This window comes from Hyperolius riggenbachi, chromosome 4 (genome assembly GCF_040937935.1).
Source record: "Hyperolius riggenbachi isolate aHypRig1 chromosome 4, aHypRig1.pri, whole genome shotgun sequence".
Taxonomy (NCBI): Eukaryota; Metazoa; Chordata; class Amphibia; order Anura; family Hyperoliidae; genus Hyperolius; species Hyperolius riggenbachi.
Genome location: NC_090649.1, coordinates 19,168,091 through 19,184,323, shown reverse-complemented (window position 1 = coordinate 19,184,323; position 16,233 = coordinate 19,168,091). Strand labels below are relative to the sequence as shown.

Below are 16,233 nucleotides of genomic sequence, written 5' to 3'. Positions count from 1 at the left end.
CAATACTCCAGCCCTGACAGGCTGTACAGCGCTTCCCTCCTCTCTGCAAAAGTTTTACCGGGAGCACTGTCAGCAGCTTTATTGTCCATCCATGCGGCACCTCTCGGTTTCCACCGCCCAGCTCTATCAGCTGCCTCCAAAGCAGGATAATCCTTAGGATCAGCACAGCACAGCACTTGCTATTGGGAAATTCACTTTGCAGAGGGACACTTAATTTCTCCACTTGACTTCCCTCCACTTAGTTAGTTAATCAGCTGGGTATTTGAGTAGTTTTGATCTGTTTTTTGACACTAGTTAGAGAGAGTAGTGCACCGGTCCTGGAGGTACTGCAATACCAGGTAGATGCGCGGAGTGGACAGAGCAAGCTCTTCTTCCATCTCCCTGTTCCAAAAATCCATTTAATATATGGTCCCCAGATAGGGGACGTATCCGATGTTAAACTGATAAGAACAGATTTTTTTTTTTTTTTTTTTTTGCTCTTCAGTCTCGAGTAGCCCAAATTGGATCACTGGGTAATCACTTCCTTCAAGCTAAATCAAGGGTCATCACGAGAGCTTAATTTTTATTCTTTTTTTGTTTTTTTTTATATTTGTAAATTTTGTATAATAACTATGATCAAAGAAGATCATTACTGGTATTTTTGTTCAACAGGGAGGTACAAGAACAAGCATTTACAATCTATACAGATTACATCTTAACAACTCTCTGCCAGTCTTTCGGGTGCCATCTCTGCTCTGCGATCTCCTGGCCTTCGTGAGAGCTGTCAAACAAATAAACAAGATAACATCGTGAGAAGAACAGTTTGATGCATTAATTCACTGAAATCACTTCCTGTTTGAAAACTAACAGGTTCCTGACGTCCCATAGAACCTCTTTGAGGATAGAAAAGCAGATCCAAGTTATATGAATATTTGCCTTGTTGCCCTTCCACCATCCTGTCATCAGATTAGTGTAAGTAATCTGGTTACAATTGAGCACCCAACTAAAAAAAGGCTTTAACTTAAGCTTAACTTGTGATGCAAAAAAACAGGCCCAAAACACATGCGTAGAGGTTTCAGAAGCCCCACACCCTTCCCTTGGGCAGACCTCCCTCCTAATAATGTCTCTTTGTCTGAGGAAAGCTCTAGTGGGTAGGCACCCCAGAAGTGTTTGCCAAACAACCTCTTTCTGATGATTTGACAGCCCCCGCAATCTCATATTCTTCCAGAAAGAGTAACTGCTCTGTGTGCTGAGGCCATGAACATCTGTGGGACTCTCTTCTCTCCTAATCCAGGTACGTAATTCCTTGGTAACAGCCAGGTTGCCTTTAAAATCCTGGAGGCGCCATTGATCCCGAAGGACCCCCAGTTTTAAATAAAATTGTGGCACTACTAGCGCCATAGGCTTCCTCAAGTCTCTTCCACACCAGCCCCACTTTGAAAAGAGCCATCCTCCCAGGTACCTCATCATCATGGCTGTAATACCATTGCGTTGAAAGGTCAGGTAAGTTGTTCTCCAATAGTGTAGGTTCAGGAACTCTGCAACATTTGGAAAGTCATATCCGCCGTGTTCCACAGATTTCATCACTTTGACTCTGGCAGCTCTCTCCATACAGGAACCCCCAAAAAAGGTAAAGAGCCTTTTGGTGACCCGTTGCACCCATCTTGGAGAAGGTGGGAAGATCACACTGTAAAATAACAGTAAAGGTAAAATGACTGCTTTTACCACAAGAGTTTTTCCAGCATATGTCAATCTTCGGAGCTTCCACAAATCCAATTTCCGCTGTATCTTTGGCAGGAGCATTGCATAGTCCGCTGCTCCATTAATTCGACGTTCAAAAGACACTCCCAGAATCTTGAGCGTTGACACATGGGACACACTCCAGGGGGATTTCCTTCCCCAAACTGCACAAGTGGCTTTTCGACCAGTTGACCGCCATTCCGGAGATGGCACAAAAGATGGACACTAATAGGTGACCCCTTCTTATATCTCTCCCTGAGGATCCAATCAGGACCACATCGTCCATATAAGCCATCGCTTTCACGTGACGGCCTTCTGCTCCTGGGACATTGCAACCCTTGAACACCTTGTCTTTCACTATCGCCTGTAGTAAAGGCTCCATCACGCAGATGAACATCAGCGGGGATAGAGGACACCCCTGACGAACTCCAGAGAGGACCGGGAAAGAAGTACTCAAGGTCCCATTGATCAGCAGTTGGCTTATTCCCGTGTAGAGGCCAGCAATCACCTTCAAGAGCCCTGCAGGTAGCCCCATGCGATGTAAGATGGCAAGGAGCAAAACATGAGAAACTTTGTCAAAAGCTTTCTCCAAGTCCAAGGATTGTAGCATCATAACTGAATTATGGGACTGGGCATAGTAAGCAAGGTCACGTAGCAAGATTAAGTTGTCAGAAATCCTGCGGCCAGGTACTGCACATGTCTGATGGTCATCCACGAGTGATGCAACTACCTGCGACATACGGCTTGCGATGATCTTAGCGATGATTTTATAATCGCAGTTTAGGAGGGTAATAGGCCGCCAGTTTCTAACGTCTCTCTTGTCCCCTTTTTTCTTAAAGATAAGTGTGATCACACCTTCCGCCATTGACTGGGTAAGTACCCCAGTATGGAAAATTTCCTTCACCAGGCCTGTGAAGTCCTCTTTGATGATGTCCCACATAGTATAATAGAATTCTGTCGGGAGGCCGTCTTTCCCTGGCGTCTTTGATTTGGACATCCCTCGTATAGCCGACCAAACTTCTTCCTCTGTAACTTCGCTCTCGAGAAAGAGCCGATCCTCGGGCAACACTTGTTTGTCGAGCACTGAGAGATATTCCTCAGTCTCGTTTGGCCCTGTATGAGCCTGCCCCGCATATAGCTGTTTATAGAAGTCGAAAATTCCTTGCAGCATCTCATCTCCTGAAACCTCTTTGTCTTGCACCAGGATGGAAGAGAACAGTTCCTTGGATCTGAGGACTTTCTTGAAAAAGTAACGTGAACACTGCTCGTCCTCCTCCAAAGCCCTCAACTTTGCCCTAAAAATCAATTGTTTGCCTTTCTGGAGCATTAACTGTCTCTGCTGCTTGCGTAGCTCTGCAATGTCATCGCTCACTTCCATACCTTTTTCCTTCAGAGAAAAAAGGAATTGCATCCTTGTATTGAGCCTGTTTTCTTCCTGGTATCTGGCTCGCGCCTTCTGAATCGCAACCTTTTTGAAGAAGCATTGGACCTGAGCTTTGACCCACTCCCACCAGCTAGATATTGAGGAAAAGCGTCTCTTCTGCGCGCTCCAGCCGGAGTAGCGCTGTATGAAAACCTGTTTGATGTCTCCATCATTCAAATAAGATACGTTAAGTTTCCACAAACCGCGCCCCATTTGAGTCCCGGAATCCACAAGAATCTTCACTTGAATAGCCCTGTGGTCAGAGAATGAAGCATGCACCAGAGCATAATCCTGGGTCTGAAGCTGTTGTGAGATGAGTACATAGTCAATACGGGACTTCACTGTTCCTTTATCGGAATAAAAGGTAAACTGCGGGGGGCTGCCCTGCTGCATCTGCAGGAAAGTGTCCCTCAACTTGAAATCTAACAGGATATGCTTGAAAGCAGTGCTGGTTACATCTAAACTGCTAACGCTTGCACCTGCTCTATCCTGCGTTCTGGAGATTAGGTTAAAATCTCCGAGCACCACCGTAGCTTGAGAACCTGGTAGATACAATCTTAAAGTGTCCAGTAAGCTGAGCCTCTCCTTTTTGTCTGCTGGACAATACACCACCAGGATACGCAAAAGGTGCCCCCTAAAATCCACATTAGCCTGTAAAATGCGTCCTGGCACTATTGTAAAGGAGGAAATTAAAGTCACATCGCTTCCCTTCAGCAATAGTCCCACCCCTTCATTGCGGTTTGCACCTGCCGTTGACCACACAGAGGCTCCATGTGGCCATTCTTCAGGTTTGGGTGCTTGCAACAACATGCATTCCTGCAGAGCATAAATCTGACAGTTCTGAATGTTCGCCAAAGTGTCCAGAATAGCTGCTCTCCTATATAATGTTCCAATCCCCCTGACATTTAAGGATAGCAGTGACAGGGACATGGTGAGGAGCAACAGGGGAGCTAAGCTACTGAGCCTGGCCATGGTCTGCCGTTGTTGGTCGTTCCCCAGCAAACCCGATTGCTGACTCAAAGCCAGCTACATTGTCGAAGATCGGTGTGGCAGGGGCGGACAAGTCCTGACCCTGCTCCATTGCTACTTCCATACTATCAAGTTCACTAGGAGTAGAAATGTCTGAATCCACTTTAGCTTTCTTAGAGCACTGTGTGCTCTGCTCCTCATACTCTCTCTGTGGTTTCTGGGCTGGGGTGAGGGGTTTGTCCTCCTCAGACTCACTAGCAGTGTCAGTATAAGCCTCACTTTGAGATCTTTCTACCTCATTTTCAACAGCTGACATTTGGTTGATGGACTCATCTATCTTGTCTAATATGTCCATGTACGCGCACTGGGAGAAGGGGAATGTGCCTGCTGCAGACTTGGAAAGAACTTTATCTACTTGTGTCACAGTCTTTGCCTTCCCTCCCTTCCCCTTGTCAGGCGTACTTTCTTGCGATCTGCGCTGGGATCTGGTGCCGCTGGACGGGCTGTCAGACCCAGCTGACTTTGTTATTGTTGTGCTGGAGCTACGCTGGGAAGTCGCGCAAAATTTGCCTCTCTCCTCCCCCTCCTGCCTCTCCGGTTGCCGCTGATCGGCTCTTTCTATTCCTAGAGCGGCTCTTCTTTGGCAGCTGGAAGGTGGTACTCGGGACCTCCTCCTCCGCTCCACCACTGCCCTGCTGAACGCCCACAGAGCAGTCCGCACGCTGGGAGGCGGTGGGGTCAGCTGAGGGGCGGACGGGAACGGCAGTGGGCGGGGCCTGAGTGTCCGGTACTACACTCCCGCTTGCCGAGTCTTGCTGGGAGCTGCAGGGGCGCTCGGGACTGGCGGTTTCAGGCACTTCTGGGTGATCCGGGCTAGAGGAAGCTCCGGTATCACCCGCAGCAGCATTACAGTCGGGAACATTTGCGGGGCTGTCACTGGCAGGCACACTAGCAGGGATCTCCACACACGGGGCAATCTGATTGTCAGGCTGATCTGGGCGCTCAATCTCCTCATCCAATTCAGAATAATCAGACATTTCTTTGTCCCCTTCAAACAGGGAGCATTTAAGGGCCTCAGCAATAGACATCTTTGGGCCCCCCTCTGCTACCTGGCTATAAAGTCTCTTTCCTTTCATCTTAGGGCAATTGCGCGCCAGGTGATCAAGTTCCCCACAAAGATTGCATCTGCGCTGATTACAATGTCTAGCAGTGTGCCCCTCAGCATGGCAGGAACGGCAGCGCTGCACAGTACAAGTGTCCTGCATATGCCCATACATGAAGCAATTGCGACAGAAAACGGGTTGGCCATCGTAATAAAGGGTGCAGCGATCCCCTGCCAGTGAAAACACCCTGGGAGGGTGCAGCAGCCCATTGTAGCCATTAAGATCTTTACGAAATTGTACCTTGTGCTTGAGCTTGCTTCTCCAGATTCCCCAGGGGTTGAGCAGCTTTTCCGGTGGACCGACGACATTGCAGAATTTATCGAGGAACATCGCCAGCAGATCTGAGTCTAGGTAAGGATTGTAGAGGTGGAGGGTGATGTACTTTGCTCCAGCATCGAACTTCAGCTCAAACGACAGCTTCTCCAAGATAGGGTCTCCCATCTCCTTCTTCCTCCTTGCGTTCTCATATGCAGACAGACATCTCTCCTCGGTAAAGAACGAAAGATCATAAATGCCAATTCCAGGGAAATCTTGCACTGCAAACAGCTCATTTACCTGTATGTTCAGGTGTTTCTGCACGACATTGACTAGGACTTTTCTAATGTTGAACTCACGAACAGAATCAGGCCGAACCTGAATGCGGAAAGTATTCCGCAGACCACGAGATTGAGCCATGCTCACTGTGTCTTACATTCCAACGTTCTCGGCTGGCCGTTCCCAGATCCGCCCGAAGGCGGTTCTAGTTAGCGCGCCTCTTGACCAGACCACTAGACTTGATCTTAGCCAAAAGGCCGAGAAGCGATAACCCGATTACTCTCCGCAGCCGCGCCCGCCGACACAGCACACACCCTGGGAATTACAGCAAATTACCTTCTAAATGCAGCAGCGGCGACCAGCGCACAACCCAGCACTGCCCCGCAAGGCCAGCTAACCCCGGCCAGCTACCAGCTGCCAGGGGGGGCCCCCTTCCCACTGCCTGTGCAGGCCTGCTGGGCCCCCGGGATGGGCGCACCTGTGCTGAACGCAGACGCACGGGGCCAGGCTCAGCTGCCGCCTGATTACATTAGCATGGCCCTGCCCACCGCCGGAACAGCCATCACCCCTCCGCTGCCATGCCTCCACGTCGAAGAGAAAAGTAAAGTAGGTCTCCGGCTCTCTCTGCATTCTGGCAACACGCTAGGAGAGAGTGTGGAGGGCAGAGGAAGAAGTCAAGTCTCTAGCCTGGCTGGCTGTTTGAGAACACAGTGCGTCTTTCTTCGTTCATCCTCCTTCCTCTCTTCATCTCTGTCTGGACGTGCGCGGTGTGCCACAAGAGGGAGACACAGGCCAGGGAGTGGAGAGCCTAAACAAGAGTTGCCTTCCTAGCCTGCTACACACTCTCACAGCCTGGCACTGATGCAGGCACCTGAGCAGGTGCTGAGTCATGCAGGAAGTCAACCGATGATGTCACAATGCCCTAGGCCCAGGCAGCTGCTAAGTAAAGGGGCTGCAGCCAGGGCTCTGCCTGCCAGTCTGCTGGAAGCTCTCCGGGGGAGGGTTGCAGCTGCTTCTCTTGCAGGGGATAACGTGCAAACGTGAAGGAAAGTGATCCGTTCATGTTTTTTTGGGCCCGCAGCAACTGCGCCGCGCAAGTACAGTTCAGCCGAAGTAAAATTAAAAATGATTTTTTTCTTTTGGTTGTGGTTTTTTTGGTGTGTTTTTCTGACTTCTTTTCTTGTCTGTTCTCAGGTTCTGATGACCAATGCGAAATACAGAGTCCATGAATAACTGACACAGATGCACAAAAAAGGCACATATACACACACGTATTTGAAACAATGTTTTTATTGTGGATTTCAAATGTATCCTGCACCCAGCAGTAGCAGCACAGACATAGACCGCACAGCAGGGTGGACAACACAGCACTTGCTACTGGCAAATTCACTTTTCAGAGGGACACTTAATTTCTCCACTAGACTTCCCTCCACTTAGTTAATCAGCTGGGTTTTTGAGTAGTTTTGATCTGTTTTTTGACACCAGTTAGAGAGAGTAGTGCACCGGTCCTGGAGGTACTGCAATACCAGGTCGATGCGCGGAGTGGACAGTGCAAGCTCTTCTTCCATCTCCCTGTTCCAAAAATCCATTTAATATATGGTCCCCAGATAGGGGACGTATCAGATATTAAACCAGTCCGACGAAGGCTTTTTATAAGTCGAAAGCTCACTGTTTATCCATCTCTAAGTTAGCCAATAAATGGTATCATCCTGATTCAAAACTTCTTGCTTTTACTCATGGCTAACACGGTACAACACTCTACTGTATCAGATATTAAACTGATAAGAACTGATTTTTTTTTTCCTACCGATCCGATACAGAAAGAACAGAATGGCTTCATCAGCACCTTCCATAACCGTTTAGGTTAATTCCATAATCATCATTTCGGTAAATCCTTTAACCACCCTGGCGTTCTGATTAAATCGCCAGGGTGGCTGCGGGAGGGTTTTTTTTAAATAAAAAAAAAACTATTTCATGCAGCCAACTGAAAGTTGGCTGCATGAAAGCCCACTAGAGGGCGCTCCGGAGGCGTTCTTCCGATCGCCTCCGGCGCCCATAATAAACAAGGAAGGCCGCAATGAGCGGCCTTCCTTGTTTTGCTTACATCGTCGCCATAGCGACGAGCGGAGTGACGTCATGGACGTCAGCCGACGTCCTGACGTCAGCCGCCTCCGATCCAGCCCTTAGCGCTGGCCGGAACTGTTTGTTCCGGCTACGCTGGGCTCGGGCGGCTGGGGGGACCCTCTTTCGCCGCTGCACGCGGCGGATCGCCGCGCTGCAGCGGCGATCAGGCAGCACACGCGGCTGGCAAAGTGCCGGCTGCGTGTGCTGCTTTTTATTTCATTAAAATCGGCCCAGCAGGGCCTGAGCGGCAGCCGCTGGCGGTGTTGGACGAGCTGAGCTCGTCCAGACCGCTCAGCTGGTTAATGAATATTATTTTCCATTATTTACATAAATACACATTACACCCAATATATGCACCACCACCAGTATATACAGCAAATTACAAATTTACAATAAATTATACAAAATGTTTTCACCGCCAGGGCTGCCACCAAGCATCCACTTTTGTCTTTCCAAATCTATTTACATCAAACTTCTAACAATAGAACAAACGTGCCAGCACTGTCTTGATTGCATTATTTACAGAAATGTCTTCTTTCTTATAAACTAAAGTATTTCTCAAATCCCACAAAACTGCTTTATACACCACGCTCAAAAACCAAAATAATATTTTTTTTCTCTTTATTTACAGGTGCCCATCCAGTGAAAATGAAGATGAACGACAGCATCCTCACATCAAAGATCTCAGCACAGAACAGACTCAATTTCTGACTAAACTCTTCTGCAAAAAAACAATCCCAGAACAGATGGCAAGTATCTTCCACCCCACCACTCCTTGGACATTTATCAGAATTTATCACATCTCGATATTTTAAAAATTTCCTTGTTGGTAAACATCCCAAGAGTGACATCCTTAACCACTTAACCACTGAGCACCACAGCAATTTTCACCTTTCAGCGCTCCTTCCATTCATTCGTCTATAACTTTATCATGACTTATCGCAATGCAATGAACTATATCTTGTTTTTTCCGCCACCAATTAGGCTTTCTTTAGGTGGGACATTATGCCAATAATTTTATTCTAAATGTGTTTTAATGGGAAAATAGGAAAAATGTGGGAAAAAAATAATTATTTTTCAGTTTTCGGCCATTATAGTTTTTAAATAATGCATGCTACTGTAATTAAAACCCATGAAATGTATTTGCCCTTTTGTCCCGGTTATAAAACCGTTTAAATTATGTCCCTATCACAATGTTTGGCGCCAATATTTTATTTGGAAATAAAGGTGCATTTTTTTCAGTTTTGCGTCCATCCCTAATTACAAGCCCATAGTTTATAAAGTAACAGTGTTATACCCTCTTGACATAAATATTTTAAAAGTTCAGTCCCTAAGGTAACTATTTATGTATTTTTTTTAATTGTAAATTTTTGAATTTTTTTTTATTAAAAAAAAAATGGGGAGTGTGGGAGGTAATGAGTTAATTTTTTGTGTAACACTCATTTATTTCTATGTGAAAAATGCTTAGGGTGTAGTTTTACTATTTGGCCACAAGATGGCAACAGTAACTTTTTGTGTATTGCGACCTGCGAGTGTCCTTCCGGACGCTCGCAGGAAGTAGTAGGAGACTGTGAGTGTTTGTTTTTTCTCACAATGATCGCGCTGCCCATCGGAGAGCAGCGGATCATTGTGGGGCTTAGATCAACGAACGGGAATGGATTTTCCCGTTCATTGATCTCCGGGCGAGCGGGCGGCGGCGTGTTTACATGCGGCGGGCGGCGTGTTTACGAGCGGGAGCGCTGACAGCGGCGGGAACGCGGAAAGTACGGATTTCTCCGTCCCTGGGGGTTAAAGGATGGAAAAAGGGACAGAGAAATCCGTACGGGCGGGGGTAAAGTGGTGAAATCCCCTCTCTACCCCCTGATACTCAAACTTTTTCCACGTCTCCAGTTTGTTCTGCATTCAAGAACGGTATTTCATTCTCTATTTCTTTACTATAAACTAACTGCAAAATGTTATTTTTATTGTTTACCTCAACACCCAGCACTTTCAAATTATATCTATCATAAAAAATTTTCAACCTCAAATAAAATTGTGCCGTCACCGACACCATAGGTCTTGTCAAGTCCTTACGACATAATCCCCATTTAATAAAATACCAACCCATAAAATATCTGGTCATAAAGAAAACTCTATTCTCAAGTTGAAAGAACCTCATTATGTTTAACCAGTAGTTTAGATCCAGAAAAAAATACAAATCTGGAAGTCCCAAACCTCCCGCAACCACTGCTTTCTCCACCTTCACCCTACTACACCTTTCCATTTTAGAATTCTACAGAAACAAGAAAATAAGTCTTTTTACCCTTTTTACCCACACGTTACTTGGAGGCAGAATCACACACGTGTAAAGGAGAAGTGGAAAAATAACTGATTTAATCACTAACACTTTCCCAGTTAAAGACAACCGTCTTAATTTCCAGAAATCTAATCTCCTCCTCACCTTCTCAAACAAAACCCCATAAGATGTTTTACCCTTGAGCTGTTTATCAAATACTATCCCTAGGATCTCTATCTCCCTCACCTGCTCAACTAACCCACCCTCCATCTCCAATGGCCTACCTAAAGAGCATATTTTTGATTTTGCCCAATTTACCCTCATACCGGCTGCTTCACAAAAACACTCCAGATGTTTATTTGCCCTTTTAATGTCACTCTGGGACCCTCCAACAAAAACCACATCGTTCATATAGGACATGATTTTAAAATTAAGACCACTGTTGTGTGTGATACAGAATGATATACATATAAAAGGTGTGTGATACCGGGAAACAAAGGTTCAATCACACACACAAACATCAACGGTGACAAGGGGCACCCCTGCCTCACACCAGCCTTAACTAAAAAAAGACTCACTCACTCTCCCATTCACAACAACCTGACTTGCAATATCCACATACAAACCCTTAATCACACTCATCACCTTACTCGGAAACCCCATTCGTTCTAAAACTGCAAACAGAAACTTATGCGAGACCCTATCATAGGCCTTTTTCCAAATCTATCGATTCTGCAATCAAGACAGAGTTGCCTGTCCGTGTGTGAAAAACCACATCTCTAAACAAAATAAGATTGTCTGAGATTCTCCTCCCCGGAATGGCGCAAGTCTGCGCCTGGCCAATCACTTTTTCAGACACTACTTTTACCCTGTCAGCAACCAACTTAGCAATAACTTTGTAATCAACGTTCAGTAGCGTTATGGGTCTCCAATTTTTAACATCTTTTTTGTCACCCTTTTTATATAAGAGCGTCACCACCCCCTCCCGCATAGATGACGAGAGGACACCATTATTGCAGCAAAACTTAATAACATCAACAAAATCAGATTTTATTATAGGCCATACTTTTACATAAAATTCCCGTGCAATACCATCCTTACCAGGCGTTTTACTTAACGGCATTCTACACAGGGCTTTATAAATCTCCAACTCATTTACCTCACCATCCAATATATTTTTATCTACTTCATCCAATTGCCACATAAATGCTTCAAGATATTTTCTCATTACCTCTACTGACTCCTCCTCCCTCCCTTTATATAAGTTGGCATAAAAATTCCTAACTGAATTAATAATCTTCTCCCCTTTAACCTCTACCCCCTCCTCCCACACCGATGACATAAGGTCCCGACTATTAACCGTTTTTTTTTTTTTCAAAATACCGCGTCCATTTTTCTCCCTCCTCCAAATCCCTCAATTTTGCTTTGTAGATAATCCTGCTCCCTCTCTCCTCCAACAATTTATTTCTCTCCTGTCTTGCTGCAATAATGCTGTCCCCTACATCATATCCCAACTTTCTGAACAAAAATAGGGTCTGCAAACGTATATTCGCCTCCTCCTCCCAACCTCCCTAGCTCTACCATAACTACATTGCCTAAAGAAAATTTTGAACTGCAGTTTTACCCAGTCCCACCAAACAATAACATTCTCAAAATTGTCCGTGCGAGACCGCCACTGCTCATATTTAAATGCAAATTTTTTCATAATTAACTCATCCTCCAATAATAATAAATTCAATTTCCATATCCCAGAACCAAAAATCATATTATTCCCAACCTCAATTTCCACATAAAGGCCTCTGTGGTCCGTAAAAGAAAACGGAAATAGTCTAAAATCAACAAAACTCAAAAATTCTGAAAAAAAAACACAATCAATACGCGACCTCACAGTGCCTTTATCTGAGAAATATGTATATTGAGATGCACCCTGCACCTCTTTAAATGCGTCTTTCAGTCTAAAGTCCCCTACTATATCATTCAACAGGCGACTTGACGCATCTATTTTATTTGCCCCCTCCCCCTCTCTATCACCCGCTACCCGAATTAAATTAAAATCTCCTGCTATTACTGTATCCACCCGCCCGGGTAAGTATAACATAAGATCTTTCAACAAATTTATTATATCTGCTTTATCCGCAGGCCCATATACACAGAAAATCCTAACATCTTTCCCAAAATGTTGAACATAAATCACTAGCAGCCTCCCAGGGACAATCTGAAAAAGACTACTTATCGTCATATGGCAATTTTTAATTAATATTGCAACCCCCTAATTCCTACCATTATGACCCCTTGACCACACCACCGGTCCATAAGGCCATTCATCGGAACTAGGTATAGCGCTGAGTGCACATTCCTGCATCATCAAAACATCAAATGAATAATGCTGCAAAATATCTAAGACTGCCCGTCTTCTTCTCTCAGACCCAACCCCTCTAACATTAAGAGAAAAAATTCTAATTACATACATTTTATATTAAATGCAGAAATATGCACTCCGCGCCCAAAAATGAATACAACACATCAAAAACAATTATACATATATTCCATCATTTTTTCCTCCCCCTTCCCTTTCTTTGTTTTAGATTTTTTATATTGGCAAGTTGCCTGAAAACTTTCCACATCCTCCTGCGGCAAAAAACTCTGCCCAGGGGACCCTGGAGACTACACCTTGCCCTCAGACTCCGCATTACTAGGTGAGGCAGGGCTGACCCCTGAGATGGTATATGGGTCATACCTTGTCCTCTTAGTAGAGGACCCTTCATCATCATCCTCCTCCACCATGCACCTAGTGACCCCTCTCTGACCTGGAGTCAAAGAGTGATCATCATCATCGTCGGTGTTATTACCATCAGGCTCCATAGATTCTTGATCACTATCCTCATTCTGCTCATTTTCCTCCCCCTCCATAGACCAGATCTCATCCTCAAATTCAAGAATGGCACCACCACTCAGCTCCAGATCTTCCTCGGTATCAGAGCTCCGCCGCTCAGGCTCCGCCCCCTCCAGCCCCGGCAAGATAGAGACGCCAGACTGATCAGGACGACTATGGATCCCAGCAGCATCATCACCCTCAGCCTCTGTACGCACAGAAGCTCCGTCCACTGCAGGTAACAGCTCAGCCTCAGCCTGCACAGGCTGTCCAGCGTCATCGCTGCCATTCTGCACGCTCTGCCCGGTTCCCAGCGCTTCAGTCTGCACAGCTCCGGAGACACCAGCCGCCTGTGCCCCTCAAGCTCCGCCCCCCTCCTCGGGGATAATAGATACAATGTCAGCGGCAGTCATGTTATTAGCAGCAGCGCCGCTCTCACTCCCCGCAGTATCAGAAATCTTCTCTCCAGCACACACATTAGCAGCGCTACTAGAAGCAGCAACAGCTTCAGTCACAGAGGAGGCTTCAGCACCCTGGCCAGTAGCAACAGTCTGCAGCTCGGCTGCAGACTCTTCCACCTCGGCACTTTGAACTTGGGCTCCGCCCACCTTCATGACGTCACTAGCCGCCCGCTGCCCGCTCTCCTCAACGGCTGCAAGCTTAGCAAGTTCATCTGCAGCCCGACAGAAAGCTTCACCCTGAAAACCCTTCACAGCCTCTTTCTTCTCCTCCAGAGACATGTCCGCAAAGCTTTTCCCTGCAATAGCCGGTCTCAGTGCAGGCATATCACTCCACGGCTTCCACCTTTCTCTCTGCTTTCCCCTCTCAGCATCAGCGCTGGCAGCCTCGGGGAAATCATCCTCAGTAAACCAAGCCCTGCTATTCCTGGTAAACTGTGGCTTCCTGGGACCCATACATTGCCGTGCCGAGTGCCCCTGGCCACCACACAGGTCACACACTCTCGGCTGAGGGCACCGATTAGCCTCATGCCCGATCTTACCACATCGTCTGCAGCACCTAGCCGATGAGCAGACATCCTGAATATGCCCGTATCTCTGGCATATACGGCAGAACTCTGGCATGTCTGGATAAAAGAGGAAACCTCTCTCACCTCCAAACGTAAAAACAGCCCCCCTGGCATCTTCTTTAAAGTTAACAAAGTATCTGTATCTACCAGTCATTATGCCATATTTATTTCTCACAGGCTCTCCACCTCTCACAGAAGAGCAATACTTTAACAGTAAAATCTGCACTATAGTTAAATCCACATCGGGGTTGTACATGTGCACAGTTATCATGACTTTTTTAAACCTGTACAAAGGCTTCACATCCATTCGCATTAGAAACTGATCATCTCTATTTCTCTTCACCAGTTCAAACACATTCAGCAAGACTGGCTCAGAATAAAAGTTCACATCAAAGATACCTTGGTTTCCGAATTCCTGGATCATCTTAATGTCCTCCACATTAAGCTGAAGTGTTGTCATCAGTATTCTTTCCACCAAGCATTCCAGGGTCATTGATCTTCTAAAAGCTGGCTTAACAAGAAATCGCAAGGGACGATATCCGTCGTTCTCCACGCTCGACCGCCATCGGTCCATCACTCCTCTTGGATTAGGGCCCCACAGGGAGGAACCCCAACTAAACCCTCCGGCCAGACACTTGGTCTTAGCCAAAGGGCCGAGAAGCGATAACCCAATTATTCTCTGCAGCCGCGCCCGCCGACGCAGCACCCTCTGTGCGAATTACAGCTAAACTACCTTCTAAATGCAGCAGCGGCTAACAGCGCACAGCACAGCCGGCTAACCCTGGCCGGCTACCGGCTGCCAGGGGGGCCCCCCTTCCTACTGCCTCTGCAGGCCTGCCAGGCCACCGGGATGGGCGCACCTGTGCTAAATGCAGACGCACGGGCCAGGCTCAGCTGCCGCCTGATTGCATTTGTGTTGGAGTTGAAAGTTATTTCAGATGTGCCTACATGGATTGAACTTTGTATGCTATACACAGTGAATCTAGTTGATCAGCTGGGGCCTTGTGCAAAGCCTGTGTTTCATAAATGACTTTTTTACAACCACACACATCTGCATATGAGTAAATAACACAGCAAAGACAATGGCCTCAGACACTGACCCCAGCCCCCGCAAATGGCCATTGAGGAACTGACTACCCAAGGTGAGAGGAAACTGAGTTATCTGGTTTGTCAACACAAGAGTTTCTGGGAAGAACCTGCCCTCTTTCAACTGAAACCAAATCATCTCTACAACCAGGTTTGAGGAGCTGCTTAATCTGGAATGGCGAAGGGCTGTGCTAACTGCAAGTGGACAACTGCTACAACAACCCCAACAGGTTCCTATCCTCCCCCAGCTGCTAAGGGCAGGAACTATTGATATATAACACAGAGGAGGGGTCTCTATACCTGTGGTATCCAGATATAAGACAATGCTTGGTAAGCTCTTTCTGTCTCTTGGAAGGCGGACATGGACTGTGGGACAGAGAGGGGCTCAGCTAATGAAAGTGTGTGACTGTGCATAGGGTATATAGAGCCATTATGTGAGTCACATATTTTGCGTGCTCTAACTTGTACATATGTATATTTGTAAATAAACCCCTTTTATTTAACCCCTTTGAAACGACCTCAAGTGTCGGGTCATTAACATAGAAATACGTTAACATAAGCTAGAGTACATTCTACAATTTGCATGGCCCCACCCACTGCCGGAACAGCCGCCATAATTCTTTTATTGTAAAAATATCAAAAGCATACATCAAAATAAACATTTTGCAATATAAACAGCAAATTACAGGAACAAAACTTTATTCCATGCACATTACATATAGACAGTTCTAAAACTTTATTAACTGTCCCTATCAACTGTCCTTATACTTAGAAATATATTACATTTTCCCTCCACCTAGCCCTCACACACAATATACACTGTACATTCCTCAGCACCAAAGAAAACAAACCTTAGTTAGAACCACTCTTTCCATTTCTTAAACTTCCAAATACCTTCTGCTTTATCAGCACCAAAGGTTTTTTTTTTATCACAATACCCATACAAATAAACTCTTCCACGGATCATGGCCACACATTCCCTCACACTCAAGACTTCTTTTTTGAATATTAGGATATTCCTAACATCCCATAGAGCCTCTT

At 46.1% G+C, this 16,233-nt stretch overlaps 2 pseudogenes; both read right to left on the bottom strand.

Moving 5' to 3' along the window:
• Positions 1-301: 301 nt before the first annotated feature.
• LOC137505764 (U2 spliceosomal RNA) lies at positions 302-506 on the bottom strand (annotated as a pseudogene).
• A 6,801-nt stretch (positions 507-7,307) lies between these two features.
• Positions 7,308-7,405, bottom strand: LOC137505812 (U2 spliceosomal RNA; annotated as a pseudogene).
• Between the last annotated feature and the right edge of the window lie 8,828 nt (positions 7,406-16,233).